The following is a 19,730-nucleotide window of genomic DNA, read 5'->3' on the forward strand; positions in this document are numbered from 1 at the left end:
AGCAGGTAGAGGCAGAGAAAGTGGATCAGAGAAAGACAGAAAGAGATGGACAGAGACTTGCTGGGTACACAAAGGGAAGGGGCAGGGCACAGGATGAAGCAGAGAATATTTTTGGCAATCCTTCTTATATGGCAAGTTAGCTAGCACCTATCAGACAGCTATGTAAGCTGTTGCTAGGTAACTGTTAGGCAGAGCCTAGAGGAATTGCTAACAGTTACCATTAGAGTATGCATGCCACTTATGTATCCTTAGGTTTATTGCATCATGCAGGTCTATTGGCTGCTTCCTTCCTTTGGAAGCTTGATTGGGAACTGATCCAAATGTCTGCTAACGACTAGCATTTTAGTTAGATTTCTGGTTCCTGAGATACACTTTAAAAACATAGAGCTATTCTGGTTTGTTACAAATATATATTTAAAATCTCTTTTTACTAAGAAATTAAATTAGCAAAAAATTATTCTAAAGGTAGAAAAGATACTTAACTTGTTACCAAAAGTAAGTTTGTTTGTTTTGTTGTTTGGTCGGTTGTTTTTTTGTTTTAAGTTACCTTCATTCAGATATCACAATCTTCAAATATTGTCTATATCTGTTGTAAAATCATTTGAAAATATATTCTCTGGGATATCAAACACTAAGTGATGTTTGATAATAACCTAATTGATCTTCAAGAAAACAAGTCAATGTTATTAGTGAAGCCAATTTTAATCTAATTTTGTCAGGTTTGTTTATAATAGCATCCTCTAAGAAAGTTTTGCTATAAGCCAAACTCAGACTTTTGGATCATGATCTTATACTCAAATAGTTTTAGAATTAGAAAAAGTAAAACTACAGTTATTTATTTTAAGTAATTTAATGATTGTTTTTAACATTATAACCCATGGATATTCTGTACTTTAAAAGTACTTTACAATTCATATCAGCTAAATAAAAGTAAAGAATTACAATTGGTTATGTAACTGGAATAAATACTGAAAATGAGGCAAAAGGCATATGCAAATGTAAAGAAAGATCATTTAAAGTGTAACTTCTGTAATCTTATATCTTACACTGAAAGAGGTGGGAACAGAAACTAAGGACCTCATCTGCACACCTTTCATTTTTGGATTTAGCTGAGGAAAAAAGGAAAAGTCCATCTCTTTCTAGAATTCATAGCTACAAGCTAGACTTCATTTAACCTTCAGCTTTCATTGTGCCTGTTCACAAAATGTCAACACATTTCAAGTAGAATAGTCCCTGACTGGTAGTACTGTTAAACATATGGCTCCAAGCAAACTTAGAGTCTCTTTGTAGACACATACTTTTAAATTAGGTCTCTCAAATGCCCACAGAATATAACTTCCAGACCTATGATCTCATAGTCATAAAATGTATCACAAGATGAGCTGAAGAATTAAATATATGTGCACAAATAGCTAAGCCAGGGATGCAAAATTAGAGTTCTATAAAAACATCAGGAATTTAAATAACAGCATAGGTTCCACATATATAAATACATCTAAGAGATAATTTAAATTTATTGCAATGGGATAAAATAAGACTACATTAACTGAACTTGAAATCAAACAGATCTTTTGTTTAGATGATAATTTCTTATCTTATTTAGGATGATCTCAAATCTGTGGACAAGTGATCCCCTATCTCAGTGTCTAGAATCGCTGGGACAATTATGTGCCTCTACATGCAGCTCAACAGATGCTTTATGCAAGAAATTAAAAATATCCTTAGAGAAAGAGGAATGCAATATACTAATATTTTTTTCAATAACACACTGACACAAAGAAAATAAAGTGGTAGATTGCATGCTATCATGGTTTAGAGGTCTTCACAGATATCAAAACCCATAGGGAAATGAACCACAAAGAGCTTAGACTGAAAATTCAGTGCAGCCAGACTTGCTCCATCATGCTAGATAAAAACTTCTAGAGAGTTTGATCCATGCCTTAAATTTTTTACACGTTTATGCACAGTAAAATTTTGGCGAAGAATCTCAACATGACAATTCTTATAATAAAGCGTCAGGGATGGCTACATTAAACTTTCCTTGTAAAATACAACCCTATAGCAAACTACCTAAGACCTATATCATAAGACTGTGCTTTACTGACTATCATAAGACTGTGTTCTACTGACCAGGAAACAATACTAAGGGATGGGGTTTATAGAAAAAGAATTTGTAACAAGCATAAGGATGGATGCTATTGATAGAGGATGCAAAGTACATGGAGCGTGTTTCATAATGATGAGGTCTATTTATTGAGAGACAAAGCCCAGGATTAGGGCCAATACAATTCTCGAGATTTGGGAAAATTAATTTGAAGGCTGAATCCTCATAGAATTGCAAAGGATCACCAGGTTGTTCGTCTACTTTTTTTCCAGCATTCTAGGAGACCAGCTCTTCATTCCTTTGAAGAAAGTAGGCCTGCATGCTTAACAATTATTTTTTTAAAAAATTTGTTCCTTCTATACTAGTGAATGACACACATGGGTGTCACTCATACACACATGGGTATCAGCAGCTGTGTTTAGAGTGTCCTCAAAACAAAACATATGTAGTGGAGAGGGAGACATATTAGGGAAAATTGGAGGGTGGAATGTGATATTTCCTTGTAATGGCTATGAAATAAACAATGAAGAATATTGAAAGAAATGACATTTAAGATATGAAAAGGGGGGAAGATGAAATATATTGACTTTAACATACATAGAAGAAAAAAAAAGAACCTCAGACTTTTATATTAGTAAGTGTCCAAAGAGAGGAAAGATTGACTTCAAAGTGAGATAAAGATAAAACTTCCATTATTGCTGAAACCAGTTGTCATACATTGTGATCCCACAAATTCCCCACCGTGATGGATGAAAGAGATAGAGTACAAATTCTTGAACATTAAACCAAAAAGGATCATAAAGATAAACCAAGAGAATACAGAGGAGTTGCACAAATACTTGTTGGTCTCCATGGAAATAGTACATAGTCCTGCTTTGTTGATACTGGGATTCTGTATGGTGTTTGGTCTCACCACTGGCAGGATTTAATTTACCAACCTTTAGACTTGGCTCAACTATGTGACTTACTCTGGCCAATAGGTCTCAGTATATAACTGGATAATTGGAAAATTGGATATGAGCTCTGGAGAATCTTTGTAATTATCATCAAAAATCTTATTCTGCATAATCTAGCTTGAGAAAAAGAGTAAGAGGAGAGCTAAAGATATGGCTCAGTTGGTAAAGTGCTTGTTGTATAAGCAAGGAAGTCTGAGTTCAATCTCCAGAACCCACTTAAAAAAATATGTCTAGTGAAACATGCTACAATCCCAGTGCTGGGGAGCCAGAGATGTAGGGATCTCTAGGGCTCACTGTCCACCATTCTTCCCATACTTAATAACAGCCTAGTCAATAATAAACCCTATTTGTATATTCCTTGGAGGCTGAAAATATGATCCCGTATCTCACATACTAGAATAACATTTGATAAATATTCTGAAACTATAGAAAAGAAATAAAATGTGCTGGGAATAGAGGCTCAGGATGGTGGAGCAGCATAGTGCTGATGTTAATTATTTAGTTGCTCCCACCTTTCATGATTTTTTTCATAGGATATCAGAAGTTCAAAGATTATGTAGAGTTTAAAGCTTAAAAATATTGAAGCTTTTATGATATTCCAGCCCAACCCAATAGACACATCAACAAACTCATAAAACACTGCTGAAGAAGGGACAAAAAGATTGCAAGAGCCAGAAGATCAAGGAGTTTGCTGTGAAATTGCGTCTCCTATTAATATAAAAAGCTACATCCATAAAGTCTTATGGGTAAAAACTCTGTGAAGCTCTAACCGTATTAAAAGAACTATAAGCAATTGAGGAAAGCTGAGAGTAGAAGAGGTGGTATTCTTCAGGGTATGTAATGGACAGTAATGGGTTATCCAGTGGTAAATGTCAACCTGGAAAACATATATACATCTAAGACTATGTAAACCAAACAGATTGTATTTAGGACATACACTTAGGCATGCAAGTACAATTAGTAATGTAGATGCCAGGAAGCTAATTCCTGTCCTTTGCAAGCAGCTCTTAAACACTGACTCATCTCTCCAGCCCTCAGGAATTCCTTTTTTAATGCTAATAAATGTTTCTACTTTTTAACCTGAGTGTGTGTGTGTGTGTCTGTGTACAAGATAGATAGACAGACAGACAGACAGATACATAGATGATAGATACACAAATATATGCAAACTCACTAAGGATAAGTCAGAGGTATAAATTAATAGTTGTTCTCCTCAGCAGCAAAAACACGCTTCAATAGATTGCTTAGATTTCATGTTCAGACGTATAATGAAATATGACTTCTCAGAGAACACAAGTTGTTGGTTCATCTGCTTTGCTGTTACTTTGTGATAATGGAAATCGAACTCAGGCCCTCTCATATGCCAAGTGAGTACTCCAACACTGAGATATTCAATTACACACTAAAATTTGACAAAAATGCAACTTCCTTAATGGTAATAACCTTCAAACATGTCTCTTGCTATGAGACAAGTGTTGAATATTTCTCCTGGTTAAAAGATGTCCATGTGTGCACATATACCCATAGAGTCACATCCCTTTGATATATGCATTATGACTGAAAAGCAAAATCCCACACGCTGATACATTTTAAAATATTCTTCAAGGTTTAACAGGAGAGATATAGAACCTGCATGTTTGTTTGGTATTTATAAAACAAAAGCCTAGAAAACATAAAGGGCAAAGTCATAGGAATTAAGAAACAACAAAGAAAGCAAACAAAACCTTCACACAGCCGTGCAAATGGGTCTAGATAGCCTGCCTTTGGTATAACTTAGAGCTTGCGTTGCCCAGGGCATGGAGAAGAGAGCATATCTCATTTTTAATCCAGGAAGAAGTTCTAATTTTAATCAGAACTCCTGCCTTTGAGCCCTAGAGTTTACAACAATTCTGCAAACACGAGGAAGTTAAAAAAAAAAAGAAAAAAGAAAGAAAAAGAATAGAGAACAACAGTAACAAAAGTGTTCTTTTTTATTCACCTATAAAATTAAAGATTCAATTCAAGGTTTTTAAATGTTCCACCCTCTTGTTACATTCCATAGCTTTACATTTAACACAAAAAGGCAGATGGCCTGCTCTGTTCCCACCCTGCACATCTATTTTAATTTCTTTTTTAGCAAATAGACTGAAGTGTCCATGAAATTAACAGGATTTAAAAGAAACTTTACTCTAGAATTCTATGGAATTGGCTGAGAAACCATTTAGTTTGTCAATATTTTATGAAATCATACGTTTATTTTATATTATAGCAGGAGAAGTAAGTGCATATAAATAGAATTTATAAGAGCTGGGGAAATAACTTAGTAGTACCGTGTCAGCTGAACATTCACAAACCAAGCATGCAGTCCCTAGTAGCCCATATATTAGGACTTTGTGGTCGCATACCTCTAATCCAGTACTCAGGAGGTGCAAGATGAAAGTTTAAAACTTCAAGATCATTCTTGACTAAATACTGAATTCAAGATCATTAAGAATAAAATAGCCCCCATATCAAAGATAATAAACAAATTAAAATAGTATTTATTCATGTCCATCAAACCAAGATGTGTGTCTTCTCTATGTGGAATGTCTCTTCCTCAGACCACTTGCAATCAACATTTTTTTTTAAAGATTAAGTTTAGCTCCCTGTGGATAAGTTTCTAGAGGTTGCATATACTTCTCTATATTATCCTGAATTTATCAAAAGGTCTTTCCAAATCTATTTCATTAAAATCTCTAAATTATATTTATCTTAAGAAAGGCATTCAGCATTTAGAAAGTCATATGCAAGTTTTCGAAGTTAAGTTAGAACCATTTAGTATTTTACACATACAAGCATCACTAGGTAATGGTCACATTGCATTCATTTCATATGACAAGTTGTAATGGCAAGAAAAAAGGATCCCTGCTTTATGTAATTATTGCTTTGCTTAATTTACATGCATTTTCTTAATCAAAATAGTGATCTTGTGCACAACTGCTCCCCCCAAAATAACCATTCCTGTACAACTGACTTGGACAATCCAAATTTTATATAATTGTGGTCCAAAAGAAATATTGCTAACACTTGTTCTTCAGAAACTGTGAAATCTAGTAGGAAATCTGCTATCCATCTGCACTGGGTGAAGGAGAGTTGGTTCTTTGAGCCACAGCAGACAAGTCTTAACTCTAAACATCCCTGTGTAACCCAAGCTGTGACCAGCTTGAAGAACCAAGGTCAGCATTTGGTGACACCATCTGTTACTCTCCCCTTCATTCTCTTGTCTAGGATGTCATGGACGTAGAAAAGTATATGGGGCATTCTCTATTAAGAAGGCAATTCTCACTGCCTCAGAAAGCCTGAAATCCTTCAGCAGAGAACATCCTAGCCTCCAGGATTTTTTCTTTTATGAGAACATGTACATGTCACCAGAGGTTTATAGTCAAGTAATCTCAGGGTATTTTATTTAGCCACCAATGGCATTGCAGACAACAACAAATTAACTACATACTGATTCACACTCCATCTGATTTATTAGTCAAATTTCAGATAAAACACCCTTGAAAATAGCTGAGGTCTACCACTAGCAGCAGTTCTCATGCTTTGTAACTGTCATTTACACTGTGATTTGGGATGGGTGTTCCTGAAGTACCCCAAGGGATATTATGTTATTAGTTCATTTTTGGTGACATACTCCTGGAGATCATTTGTGGATTAGTATGATGTTAGTTCCCTTGCTATGGCGCCTATAAAAGAATGCATGAGAATAGATATGTACAACACTGTAAGGCCACACTCATGGAAGTGAATGGTTTTCCAAAGCTAATTTACCAAGAGTTTATAAAATCTGTTAAGTTTTCATGCATCAGGCTAAGGTAAATGTTTCCATATTGCATAGCAAGAATAAGATTTTAATTGTTCACTCAGGAAGGAAGTATATTCATAAATATCTGAATACCTGAGAATATCCAAGTTGTTTATGGCTGTGGACACAAACACAGACCAGGAAGTAGACATTAATACAAGCTCTACCCCTTACTAGCTATGTGATTTAAACTTGCTAAGCCACAATTTCATCTCTATAAAATGGGCATGATACAAGAATGATTGTAGTTATGAAGATACAATTCTCAAGACAGAACAGAGAGACAGAGACAGATAGGCGCACAGATATATAAATACATGTGTATGCATGCACATACACATGGGCGGGGCCAATAACCCTTGTTAATAGAGTTGTTTGACTAAAGGTGTAACTCAGCAATAGAGAACTTGTATATCATGTTAAACCCTGGGTTCTACTCTCAACATAAAATGGTATAAAGGTGTGAGTTTGCAAAATTATAAATACGTCATTAGAAAGACAGATAATTTGGAAATGCATATTAAAGCAAGTTACCAGATTAGATGGATTTTCCAATTAGCTTTCAATAGGCATCTAAAAGCCCATCTACACTGGAGTTAACAGTATCTCCATAATGCTCCAATCTTGAAAATTTAGTTTCTGTAGGTCTACCTTTAGTTTCTAAGGGCCATAAACAAGCTACATGGTCTTATCAGGTCTGTGACCAGTATCCATATGATTACATCCTTATTGGACAATTTATTGGAAATATTCTAAAGTAAAAAAAATGTTTAAAATAAAGCAATAATCACTTTATCTTATTTCCAAGTTGCAGAAAATTATTTTTAGTGACTATGCCATAGGTTGTACATGAGAATGCTGACTAATTTTATGTCATCATTAGAGACCTAAAATTATCTGGGGAGAGGGAACTTTAGTTGAGAAAATATCTCCACCACATTGACCTATAGAGAAGCCTGTGCTGCATTTCTTGATTTAGGATAGATATGGGGGGCAACTCACTATAGACAGAGCCTCCCCTAGTGTGCTGAATGCTCCAAGAAACAGGCAGAACAAACTGTGGGGAAAGCACATAAGCAATGCTCCCCCACGGCTACTGCATGTTTCCTTCCTTCAGCCTCCCCTGACTGAGTTCCTGCCTCCCAGGAAATGGCTTAAACCTCACTTCATAAGACAACATTAAACTCTGAGGAAAAGTCTTATCTCTTAAATAAAACTTAATTACACAGTAGCTTAGGGTTATGTTTGTGTTTAATATCTTTTTCAAAATGTTGTGTATAGTGTACAACTTAATACTTAAAAGTTAGTTAAAGCAGAATTGCTACTTTTTTCTAGAATTCCAGCTTTTCTAAAAATGAAACACAGGGAAAAATAGAAACGAGAATCCTTAACCCCAACTTAAATGCTTGAAAGTGTCATTAATTTACATGGGGTACTAAATAGAATGGCTATCAAAGTGTGAAGTATATAAAACTTTTACTTTCAAAATATCTGAATGTTATCATATAGTAGTATTTTAAAAATATTTTCAAATAATTGAACAAACTTTTAAAATGGGAATATATTTGAAAAGTCATACTACCTTCATAATCTATTAAAATAACATACTTTATTGGGGGGCCTTTATCTGCTACAAAAGATTTAAAATTCTCTTTTACTTCAAACATTTTGAAGAGAGTATTTGTTTAATATTGGAAAAGGATTATGCCAACACCACTTAGTCAAAGCCTTGTTCAGCCAGAATCTATTCAATTTTGCATGTCCCAGCTTGATGGAAACTAACTACCTCACAACACTCCATAAATATTTATACTGCAATCCATTATTGATATCCTACAAACATTTTACTATAGCATGCTAATGGTTATAACACGACAGTTCTTTGAGGAGCTGAACTAGTATTTCAATTGTGTTTTCATAAGACTTGCTTTGCACATACAGAGGAATAAAAATAATGCTGTGAGCAATTGATAAAATGATGACCAACAGAAAACAAAAGCCTATAAAGTAGGCATGAAAAGAGTGAAAAGATTGATTGTAAGAATATTCTAAACTGGTGATTCAATTTCCCCTTTACACTGAAATATACTTCATGAGTATAGTGGCAGTGACTGCTCATGCTACCATGAGAACCTCATAATGTCATAATATTGTAGGGTATTTTCCTATGTTCCTACCTTTCACATGAAAGAAATGAGTAGTTTTGTGGAAAAATGATGCAAGCTGAAACACAAAGCCCACTGGGGTTAGAAAGTCAGGTCTTCTAATGCTCATGCCAGGGCCAAAAAGGGGGAGTGGGTGGGTAGGGGATTGGGGGGGTGGGTATGGGGGACTTTTGGGATAGCATTGAAAATGTAAACGAGGAAAATACCTAATAAAAAATAAATTAAAAAAAAGTTGAAAAACAACATTTTCCAGAACACTGACATGCCCTCTGTTCCTAACGTCCTGCCCTCTAGTCATACAAAAAAATTCGTACTACCTTTCACATGTAAACAGTCATCCACTGACCATAAAGTTATCCTCATCTGTGGCTGGTGGTTATGTTTGTTTCAGTCTTTCTTCATCTGTTTTGTTGTTGTTGTTGCTGTTGTTTGTTTGTTAGTTTTAAGAAGATGATTTATTGAATGAGGCTAGTCTTTTGAAAACTGGGTAAGTGGTTCTCAGTGTTCAGATAGAAACTAATGGGTAAAGAAAGGGTCAATCTGGGAAGCAGGTGTAGGCTGCACAATGTGAAAACAGCAAGGAAAGAATCAGACATAGATGTTAAAACTTGAAACGTACCTGAGTTGGTTATATAACTCGAAATGAATTAGCCTTTCTTAGCATCAATATAAAATAAGAGAGTATAATAAAACCATGGTATAAAAATTGTCCAGAGTAACTCTCTGATCAATTTGAGAATACCCAATCATTATAAATAATAAAAACTCCACATGTTCATATTTTAATATTTGTAACAAAGATGGCTGTTAATTATCTGTTAGAAGGGGAAAATAGATGGCTCATTGCTGTCATCATGCCCACTGACTAGCTCAGTGTCCATGCACACAAGTAGCTCAAAGCATGCTGACAATAGGGACAGCCAATATATGTGAATAACACTTTATAAAATATAGCTACCTATATTTCTCCATGACTCCTACTCAAAACGTATGCATAATTTATCATTCATCATCATCATTATTCCTGTTTAAAATAAACTGAGTTTAGAATGGGCAAAGGACTGAGCATAAAATCTCAAACTCAGTTTAAAAAGTGGGCCAAGAATTACTATTCTTTATTCTCAATGAATGTATTCTCACATGTTCTCACCTTCTCACATTTGAGAGGTGATGGGTCTGAGAGTAACTAGTTACCAAAAAAAAAGCAGAAAAAAAATCATTTTTGTTTGCATGTGTTTGTGTGTATACTATGCATATTTGAATATGTATTCATATATGTATGGATACATGAATGTCTGCTTGTGTGAGCATATACCTGGAGGCTTGAAATTAACTTACAATATTTTGCTTGATCACTCTTTACCTTAAATCTTCAGCCAAGGTCTACCATTTGTATCTAAAACCTATCAAAATGGTTAGTGTCATACAGCCTGATAGGTCCAGTGATCTTGTTTGAGTTTTGAACTCTGGAATTAGAGGTTGAATAACAGCACTCACCAGGTTTTTAAATACATTTTGAGGATCTGAATTCCAGTCTTCAGGTTGGAAAGAAAAGTGTTTATCCACTGACCTATCTTCCCAATCCTACTATGCCAGTTTTGTGTGTGTGTGTGTGTGTGTGTGTGTGTGTGTGTGTGTGTGTGTGCATGAGCACATGTGTGGAGAAAACGTGAGAGAGGGAGAGAGAGAATGAGATTTTTCAATCCCATCACAATAATTTATTTCAACAGAGTTCATATTCAAATTTTGTAATGGGCAAATAAAGGTGAAAAGGCAGATACAAATAAATATTATTCCAGCTTATGGCCATGGAGCTTAATGAGATAGTTAAACCTGTCCCCTGTCAATCTAGGAATCATATTTTCAGTTTTATTTTAAGACTAGGTAATGGAGTTGCAGACATCTGTTTGGGGAACAGGATTCTGTATTCACAATAGCATAATTAAGAGGCAATTGTATAGAAAAGAAATAAGAACTATTTCCTTTGGCCTTTCCTCAAGATGCAATGTAGGAATACGATTATGCAGAATCATAAACACTATCTGTTCCATTTAGCCTCCCTTAGTTCATATCTATTCAGTCAAACATCCTCACACCATTTAAAACTTTAATGGAGTATGCTTTTATATGTGACTTCTTTACGGATTCTTAATCTGCAGCAATCATTCCCTAACAACTTAAATCCTCATATGCCTACTTTTTGTATTCCCTCAGTGCAGAGCCAGAGTCATGCCTTTTTAAAGCCCATAAACCACCCTTATTATCTGATTTGTTTTTGTTGTTATTCTTTGTGTTGATTTGGTGTTTTGAGAAAGATGGCACTTGAGCATCTCTTTCTTTCCTTTATTACTTTCTCACATACAGGACATTTTAGAAATGCGATGTTTTCAAATGACATATGGCAGAGGGTATGAAAACAAACAAACAATACAAGTGCATAGCAGAGGCAGAACTTCAATATCAGTGTGTTCTCTGCAAACATGTTCATCAAATCAAAAGATGGGTCTGGAGAACTCTCACAACTGACATCAGTGAGTCCTACAGTGGCAGGGAAAGAGCTTTGGTCTTGGACATCATTGAAGTTTGTTACTATTCAGTGTTTGATATATTCTGTCTTTTGTTTACCATGGCCAAATCCCATGGAGGTGAAAAAGGACCAAAACCAAGCATGTTATCAACAAGAAAGAAAACCAAGATGATCCATATCCACTTGTTTCTTGCTCAGGTGAAGTGAACATTACAAAAAAGCCAAAAAGAATGAAATAATATTTCTGAGGTAGGAGTAGTAATGTTGCCAAACTAAAACACAACAGCTATGGACATTTCTACAATACTGGCATCATCAACTTTCCATCATATATTAAGGAGGTATCTTAATTCACTCCTTAGGACCTGAGGACTTCTAATGGTTGTTAGAGGAAGGGATGTCAATTTCTCAATGGTATAGCTAGTAAGTCACCAAGTAGAGAATAGGCGTTCCAAGAGAAGAATAGGAGCACACCTTTATGCTCCTGTGGCATTGTGAGGAATATAAATATAATTATAGTATATTGTACTTACATATGAAACTGTCAAAAATAGAGAAAAAATGTACAATCATGCTTTAGAAAATTTGATTCCTCCTAGGGGTCTGCTTCATTGGGGACCCTGTACTCTATCTAATGGATGGCTGTGAGCATCCACTTCTGTATTAATCAGGCACTGGTAGAGCGACTCAGGAGACAGCTATATCAGGCTGCTGTCAGGAAGCTCTTATTGGCATCTGCAATAGTGTCTGGGTTTGGTAGTTGTTTATTGGATGGATACCCAGGTGGGACAGATTCTGGATAATCAATTTTTAGTGTCTGCTCCAAACTTTGTCTATGTAACTCCTTCCATGGGTATTTTGATCCCTATTCTAAGGAATAATGAAGTATCCATGCATTGGTCATCCTTCTTCTTGATTTTCTTGTGTTTTGCAAATTTTACCTTGGGTATTCTGAGCATTTGGGCTAAAATCCACTCATCAGTGAGTGCATATCATGTGTGTTCTTTTGTGATTGGGTAACCTCACTCAGGATGATATCTTCCAGATCCATCCAATTGTCTAAAAATTTCATGAATTCATTGTTTTTAATAGCTGAGTAGTAGTTCATTGTATAAGTGTACCACATTTTCTGTATCCTAACCACTAACCTCAGAGATCCCTGGGACTAAACCACCAATCAAAGAAAACACACAGAGGGACTTGTGGCTTTAGCTGCAGATGTAGTACAGGATGGCCTAGTCAGTCATCAATGGGAGGAGAGGCCCTTGGTTCTGTTCTATGCCCGATCCAGTGTAGGGGAATGCCTGGGCCAGGAATCTGGAGTGGGTGGGTTGGGGAGCAGGGAGAAGGGGAGAGAATAGAAGATTTTCAGAGGAGAAAATAGGAAAGGGGATAACATAAGAAATGTAAATAAATAAAATATCTAATAAAAAGAAAATTTGTCTCCAAAAATATGGAAATATGAGCACAACAGCAGAAGGTGAGTGTTTCTACTAGGAAGGGGTGCTTCTGTGAATTAATAACTTAATAAATGGATAGTTAGAAAGCTAGTAAGAACTAGAACGAAATAAGCTAACAGAAACTGAGGGAATAGTTAGAAGGAAATATATTGTAATTTAATATAGCATATAAAGTAACTATATCCTGTACTAAGAAAAATTAAAAATTAAACATTACCTCAGGAAAAAAAAATGCTGCACTCTGTTTTAGAGGAAAGAAAAGCTTCTACCAAAGAAGACCTTTTTTTTTGATAGTTCAGTAAATTATCTATAAGTAACACTATTTTGTCTATGCTTACACTTATCCAAAGCCTGAGGGAAAAACGTGAATGTAGAGAAAAAGAAGATTCTAAATTGTCAAACTATAATCCATGATAAAAAATAGCCTAGCTACTTATGCTATTTACAGAAAAGAAATTTTTTGCCAGCAAAGAAGGAACATTATCCTGTGATTACTAGTGGGTCATGAACGAAAGGTGCTCAATGTTTTCAAGAATAGACTTTAATCACTAAAAAGAAAAATGCAAGAGTAATATAAGAAAATTGCTATTACTGGCAAAAAACTGTTTGAAATTTTGAGTGCTGTGATCTGGAAACAGATAAAAGGCAGTTTACAACACAGGTAGTACCAAAACAATACAAGCGATTATTTGGTAGCTTTTAGTAGATGTTTAAAATCTTCTATGTAATTACAAAAGGAAAATTGTCAAGAAACTGAAAAAGAAGAACGAGTGAAAGAAAGGAAAGGAAGGAAGAGAGAAATGTGATTAGAGATGGGGGCTGGGGAGGAGCAGTGGAGGGGAGAAGGGAGGGAGGGTGAGACAGGATGAGAGGGAGAAAGGGAGAAGGGAGAAGGGAGGAGAAAGAGAGAGAGAGAGAGAGAGAGAGAGAGAGAGAGAGAGAGAGAGAGAGAGAGAGAGAGAAACACTGTTGACTCTGTCTCTGAGAAATGTCTAAATCAGAATAATAACTTACTGAAGACTCCCTGATAAAAATAGATTTTTCTTCTTCAGTAAGGATGATCAAAGAGGCCACAACATGATCCGACCTCTTCAAAGTGCCTCCTAAGTAGTTTATATAAATTCTTTACATATTAAACAGAATTAGGTCACAAATGTCTATCAAAACTACAAAATATGTCTTCAGAATGCAGGAGATAAAGCACGGTGCTTTAAAGAAGCCATATAGGAGAGCAACTGACTCCATTATCAGAGCACTGGAGCAGTATTTGTTATTTCCAGCTGATTTTTTTTTAAGCTCAAGATTTAATGACAACCTGCCAGATTAACAATGATTCTTGAACATCTTACAAACAGCCACATTGAACATGGACAATGTAAATTTTCAAAATATCCCTTCCAACTTTCCCCAGTACTTTTTAGAACATATGTCCTCAACAGGTCAATGTGAACAATCTCTGACAAATCTATGTGATACATACCAGTCATGCACATCTTCCAGAACTATGAAGAGATATCTAGAGTAGGTCCACTTTTCTTCATCGTTGTCATAATCCTAGGAAAAGAGGACACCTTTTCTCACCTCTCTATTTTTTCTGTTTCTATAATTTATATTTCTCTGCCTCTGTGTTTGTCCCTCTAGTCTGTGACCCATAGTTTAGGAGAATACACTTTTTAAGGAGTAAATAGAATCCTATATCTCACTTGTTTTACTGATTAGTTTTCATGGTCAACACAATCTTAAATCACCTAAGAAGGGTGTCTTAATGAAAGATTATCTGCATCAGGCAATCCTGAGAACATGTCTAGATGAGGATACTCCTCATTTCATTATTTCATGTGTGAAGAGCCAGCCTGAAATGGGCATTCCTAGAATGTATAAGAGTAAAGAATGCCAGGTGGTCACTAGGCATTCGTTCATTCTCTACTCTCGACTGTTTCTGACTAGTTGACTCAAATTCATGTCTAAATTTCTGACAATGATGGAATGTAATGCAGAACTGTGTATTAAATAAATTCTTCCTTCCCTATTTTTTCAGAGTGTTGTTGTCACTGTTATAAGTAATGAAAAGAGAATTCTCATGAATAAAATATTTTAAAATAAGTTCCCACTATCTACTGCATCCAGCTCTTTCCTTCCGCTTCTATGTTGTATCATACCTGAGGATTTTAATTAACAAGATGTCCCACTCATTTTATTAAAATAAACCACTGTATATCTGAAATTCACGTTTATCTTGGCATCCCATATTCTGACAACTCCAGACCTAGAATTCTTCTAATTTGTCCCTAATATGGAAGCTGCATTAATCATTTTAGTCTTCTCTTCAAACTTACCCTTAACTGGTATAACATAATATCTTCTATTCCTGTTAGCATAAATATTCACGCATCTACGTTTTACCTGCAAAGATAAACTCCTCTTTCTAGATATATTTTAGGTCCCATGTTATAAGACACATATAGTATACAGGCTTGATTGACATTATAGAATTGAATTCTCTTATCAGCTTCCTATCTTTTCTTTCAGTTTATATATGTAATATAAATTGGCATATATATTTGCCTTGGTATAATATCCTCAATCTCAGCAGACAGTCATGGAACTAATTGAAGATGAGTTTATGAAAGTGGAAAGAAAGAGTCTGTGCATTCATGCAGCATTCTGCTTTGTAGTTAATTTCCTTAACACATTTTCCTTATTTGAATCAATTCACCTGACGAGTTGTTAGGTACTATTCATTAATGCTACTCACAGTTGTAAATTAAGATAATTGTAGGCTTATATTTTTCAAAACTTTCTTTATTTATGGCTCTTAATTGCTTCACCTTCCCTTCTAGCTCACTGACCAGAAGTAGGGAGAAAGACTGTTAATAGGAAAAGAAGTCGTGGACAAATTTAGAAATAGTTCGTTGGGACAATTCCACTCTTCATTGTCAGGATACCAGCAGTTCAGTTCAATAGCAAGCAACAAACAAGTATCAGTAGTTGTGGCTCAATCCAACAGAAATAGCAGAGGCTTCAACGAACAGAGATCAGAACAGAGACAGAAGAAGCAGCCAGAATCAACCCGAATACCATGAGAAGTTCTTTGATGCAGTTATCTCTAGAAACTCAAGACTAGCAAAGACAAGAAAAAAAAAAAAAAACCAGTAAAGAAGCAATACCAGCACCAGCAAAGACCAACTAAGAAGCAAAGTGTTGTATGGTGTAGCCATGTAAGAGCATCCTCTCACTGTTGGTGGAATTCTATTTATATTCCTTTTAGATATCACGCGCTCTCTTGAGTGTCCTTTTCTTTTTAAACATTGCATGCCCTCTCACAAGACAGCTTGAAGAAAAACATCACATGACACAACTGTGTTTTTAAGAAACCAGAAGTTTCTACTTCAGATAATGGAACAATGACTTGAGAATTTGGTTTTCAAAATTAAATTCCATTCTTATGTTATAATAAGGTCTAGCCTGAGTCCTACTCACATTTCCCCCTCATAACTATGCCAGGGACACTATTTCCTCAGGAGCAGGTTCTAGCTGGTTTCTACTTTACAAATTATTCACTCTGATAGTTTGACATAAATTTGATTATGCTTACTCATTTCAGAAAGCTGATATCTTCTTGTAGTAGGTTGGTGAAGTTGAAAAAGATTCTGTAAACTTTCCAATGTTTATATTCTTACAAATCCAGCTACATCCTAGGAATATAATGAGGAATACATGAAATAGTCTTCCCCTGAATAAAACTATACATCCAACATCCAAGGTTTTATATAATGTTGACACTAAGGCATCAATCAACTAATTAGAAGTTTCTCTCACACTTTGGCATTCATGGACATCAATTCAAACAAATAAGTTACAAGATAGGCAATAAAAATGACAAACCTGAAGTCACATGAGAAAAAGAAATAGAAGTGGTGAGTGTATATGGAGATGTTTGCATAGGCAACCAAGGCTTTCTCCATTTAACTCTTATTTGACCTAGACAATAGTAGCCTGATGAAAACATCTATCCAATCTTCTGATTTTTAAATAAAGACATAAACCTCAGAATCTGTACATGAAAACTTCTAATTTGAAGTACTAAACAATAATTAAAATACTTTTGGACCTTCATGCAAAATCATCAACCACATTAGCCAGTGAAAGGATAAATTGTTTTTCCTGTAACTAGTCATAGCTAGTTAAGAAATATAAGTATACATAATTATAAAGAAACCTAATATTAACATTTTTGAAAAATATAAAGTACAAAGAAATATAAAAATCAAATTATTTATCCACCTTGGAAGCCCTCACTTAATTCATCCCTTATATTTCAATATGCAGGTTATACTTCATGTTTAAAGAAAATTCATGTTTAAAGAAATGACTGAGTGCTCATAGTAGTCACAGCTGTGACCTCCTCTTCACTGTAAAATTTGTCATTTTAAAGATGTTGAATCATTTGAGAGAACAGTTGACACCAGAGTTCTATGAAGACCCTGCTGTTACAAGTCTGTGATGGTTTATATAAGTTTGCCCCAGGGAATGGGACTATTAGAAGGTGAGTACTAGTTGGAGTAGGTGTGTCACTGTGGGTGTAGATGTTAAGGCCCTCATCCTAGCTGCCTAGAAATCAATATTCTTCTAGTATCCTTCACGAGAAGATGTAGAACTCTCAGCACCTCCTGCACCATGCCTGCCTGGATGCTGCCATGCTCCCACCTTGATGACTATGGACTGAACCTCTGAACCTGTTCCAAGTTGTGCAAAAAATAAATAAATAATTTAGGATTCTTAGGACTAGGCTTCTTCCACGTAGGTTTTTCCTTTAAAAGAAGTCTCACACTTGTAGAAAACGGATCTTGAGCAGACCTCACCAGCACTGTTACTAAGACTACTGCTGCCCAGAGAATCTCTCCATAATATGGGCTATGGTTAATTCACTCCATTTGACTTTGGAGTACCTGTGTCCCTGGAGTGTTTCCTGAGTCATTATTTACCATGTGCTTCTCGACTTTAAGCAAATTAAATTACCAGTAGATAGAATAAGAGGTTTGAAAAGGAAAAAAAAAAACCATAGAGATACTATCCACTGTTCTTTGGTAAGATAGAAGAAAAGAAAGTCTTCAGATGCCTGCAAATGTTATCTTCGCAACCTGGTAAGTCAGTCCTTCACCAGATCAAGGGGTATTTCATCAATAAAGTCAACAGATGGCAAAGGATTCCAGGCTTCAACATATTAGGAAAATGCACTTTCAGCAAGCTGACATCTTACCAACTGGAAACAGAGTGAAGAGAGGGAATACAACAAAATGTGTTGGTTTTGACAGAATGAACTTTCCACAATATTTGTTTCTTTTATGCCTAAGAGTAAATAACCAGCGCATCTGAGGCATTATCAGAGTATGTGTGCAGGTGCATGGGTGTATGAGTAGATTTGTGTACCTCTGTGTATAGACCAGAAGCAACCTGAGATGCCATCCCTTAGAAAGTGTCTAACTTGCTTTTGAACACAGGGTCTCTCACTCACCTATGCTCATAAGTAGGCTAGACTATCAGGCTTGGAAGCCTCAGGGATTCTCCTGCCTTTGCATCACTATCACTGGGATTGCAAGCACATGCTAAGGTGCCTAGATATTTTCCCAGTTTCTTGGAATGAAACTCAGATTATTGTGTTTGCATAGAAAGCATCATAACTATTTCTTTAACCCTTAATACATGAGTTTTTAAAAATTATGCAAAAGTGAAAGCATTTTTCATAAGAAAAATGCCACATATGTATGCACTAAAATAGTTAATAAGCAATGTGTTATGAATTTCACATTATGCATAGTTTTCTCAAGGAAAGTATTTAGACACATGAACACTGGAAACACTCATTATGATGAGGTTTATAGTGAAGAAGAACTATCTCACTTACAAATTAGTAATGTTATAATGTATACGTCAGGAACAGCACCAGAACTATCTGTTAATGAAGCAGCAGCAGTGAGTCTGTTGGTCTTACTTCATGGGATGTCATCTTAGCAGTCCCAGCATTGATTCTCAATGTATGAAAGTAAGTGATGCAGTCTAGAGAATCTGTGATGATGGATGTTTAAAGCAGATCATAAAGGCAGAGAAAGGGAGAATCAGGTAAAAAAAAAAATGTATGCCAGGACAAGCTTTGGATTCATAGGCATAATGAGATTGAGGCTCAAAGTCTTGATGCTGCTGTTGAGTGTTACTTAATCTGGTTAAGTCTTCTTTACCTGCTAAGAAAATGTATTTTCTGCAGCAACTTCCTAAGATATTTCTTTTTCAGGTCCAAGCATTTTTTTACAGAAACTATAAAGTATATAGTTGGTTTTAGAAACTTTAGAACCAAGAAAAAGCAGCACCTTGATTTTAGTTTTCATTCTGCAATGTATAGTTTCCTGATATCTTCAAAATGTCCCTAGTAGGATTCTAAAGCACCCTGATCTCACATGTTCTGAACTTCTCTGCTTACTCAGTATTCCTCCTGCTGTGCCACTAACATGAAGTAAATGGGCTTTGTCTTTGAGACTAAAGACATTAAAGAGATTAAAAAATATCTTACCTATTAATTCTTAGCAAAGACCTTTATGAATCAGCTACAGTATTTCATCTAACTTTGCCCAATTCTAACATGTGAATTTCTTTCTTTTCTAGAATTTGAAATTTGTAAGTGGAAGACAACTTGAAAAACA

Source organism: Mus caroli, unplaced genomic scaffold (genome assembly GCF_978045245.1).
Source record: "Mus caroli unplaced genomic scaffold, Mus_caroli_1 scaffold_3, whole genome shotgun sequence".
NCBI lineage: Eukaryota > Metazoa > Chordata > Mammalia > Rodentia > Muridae > Mus > Mus caroli.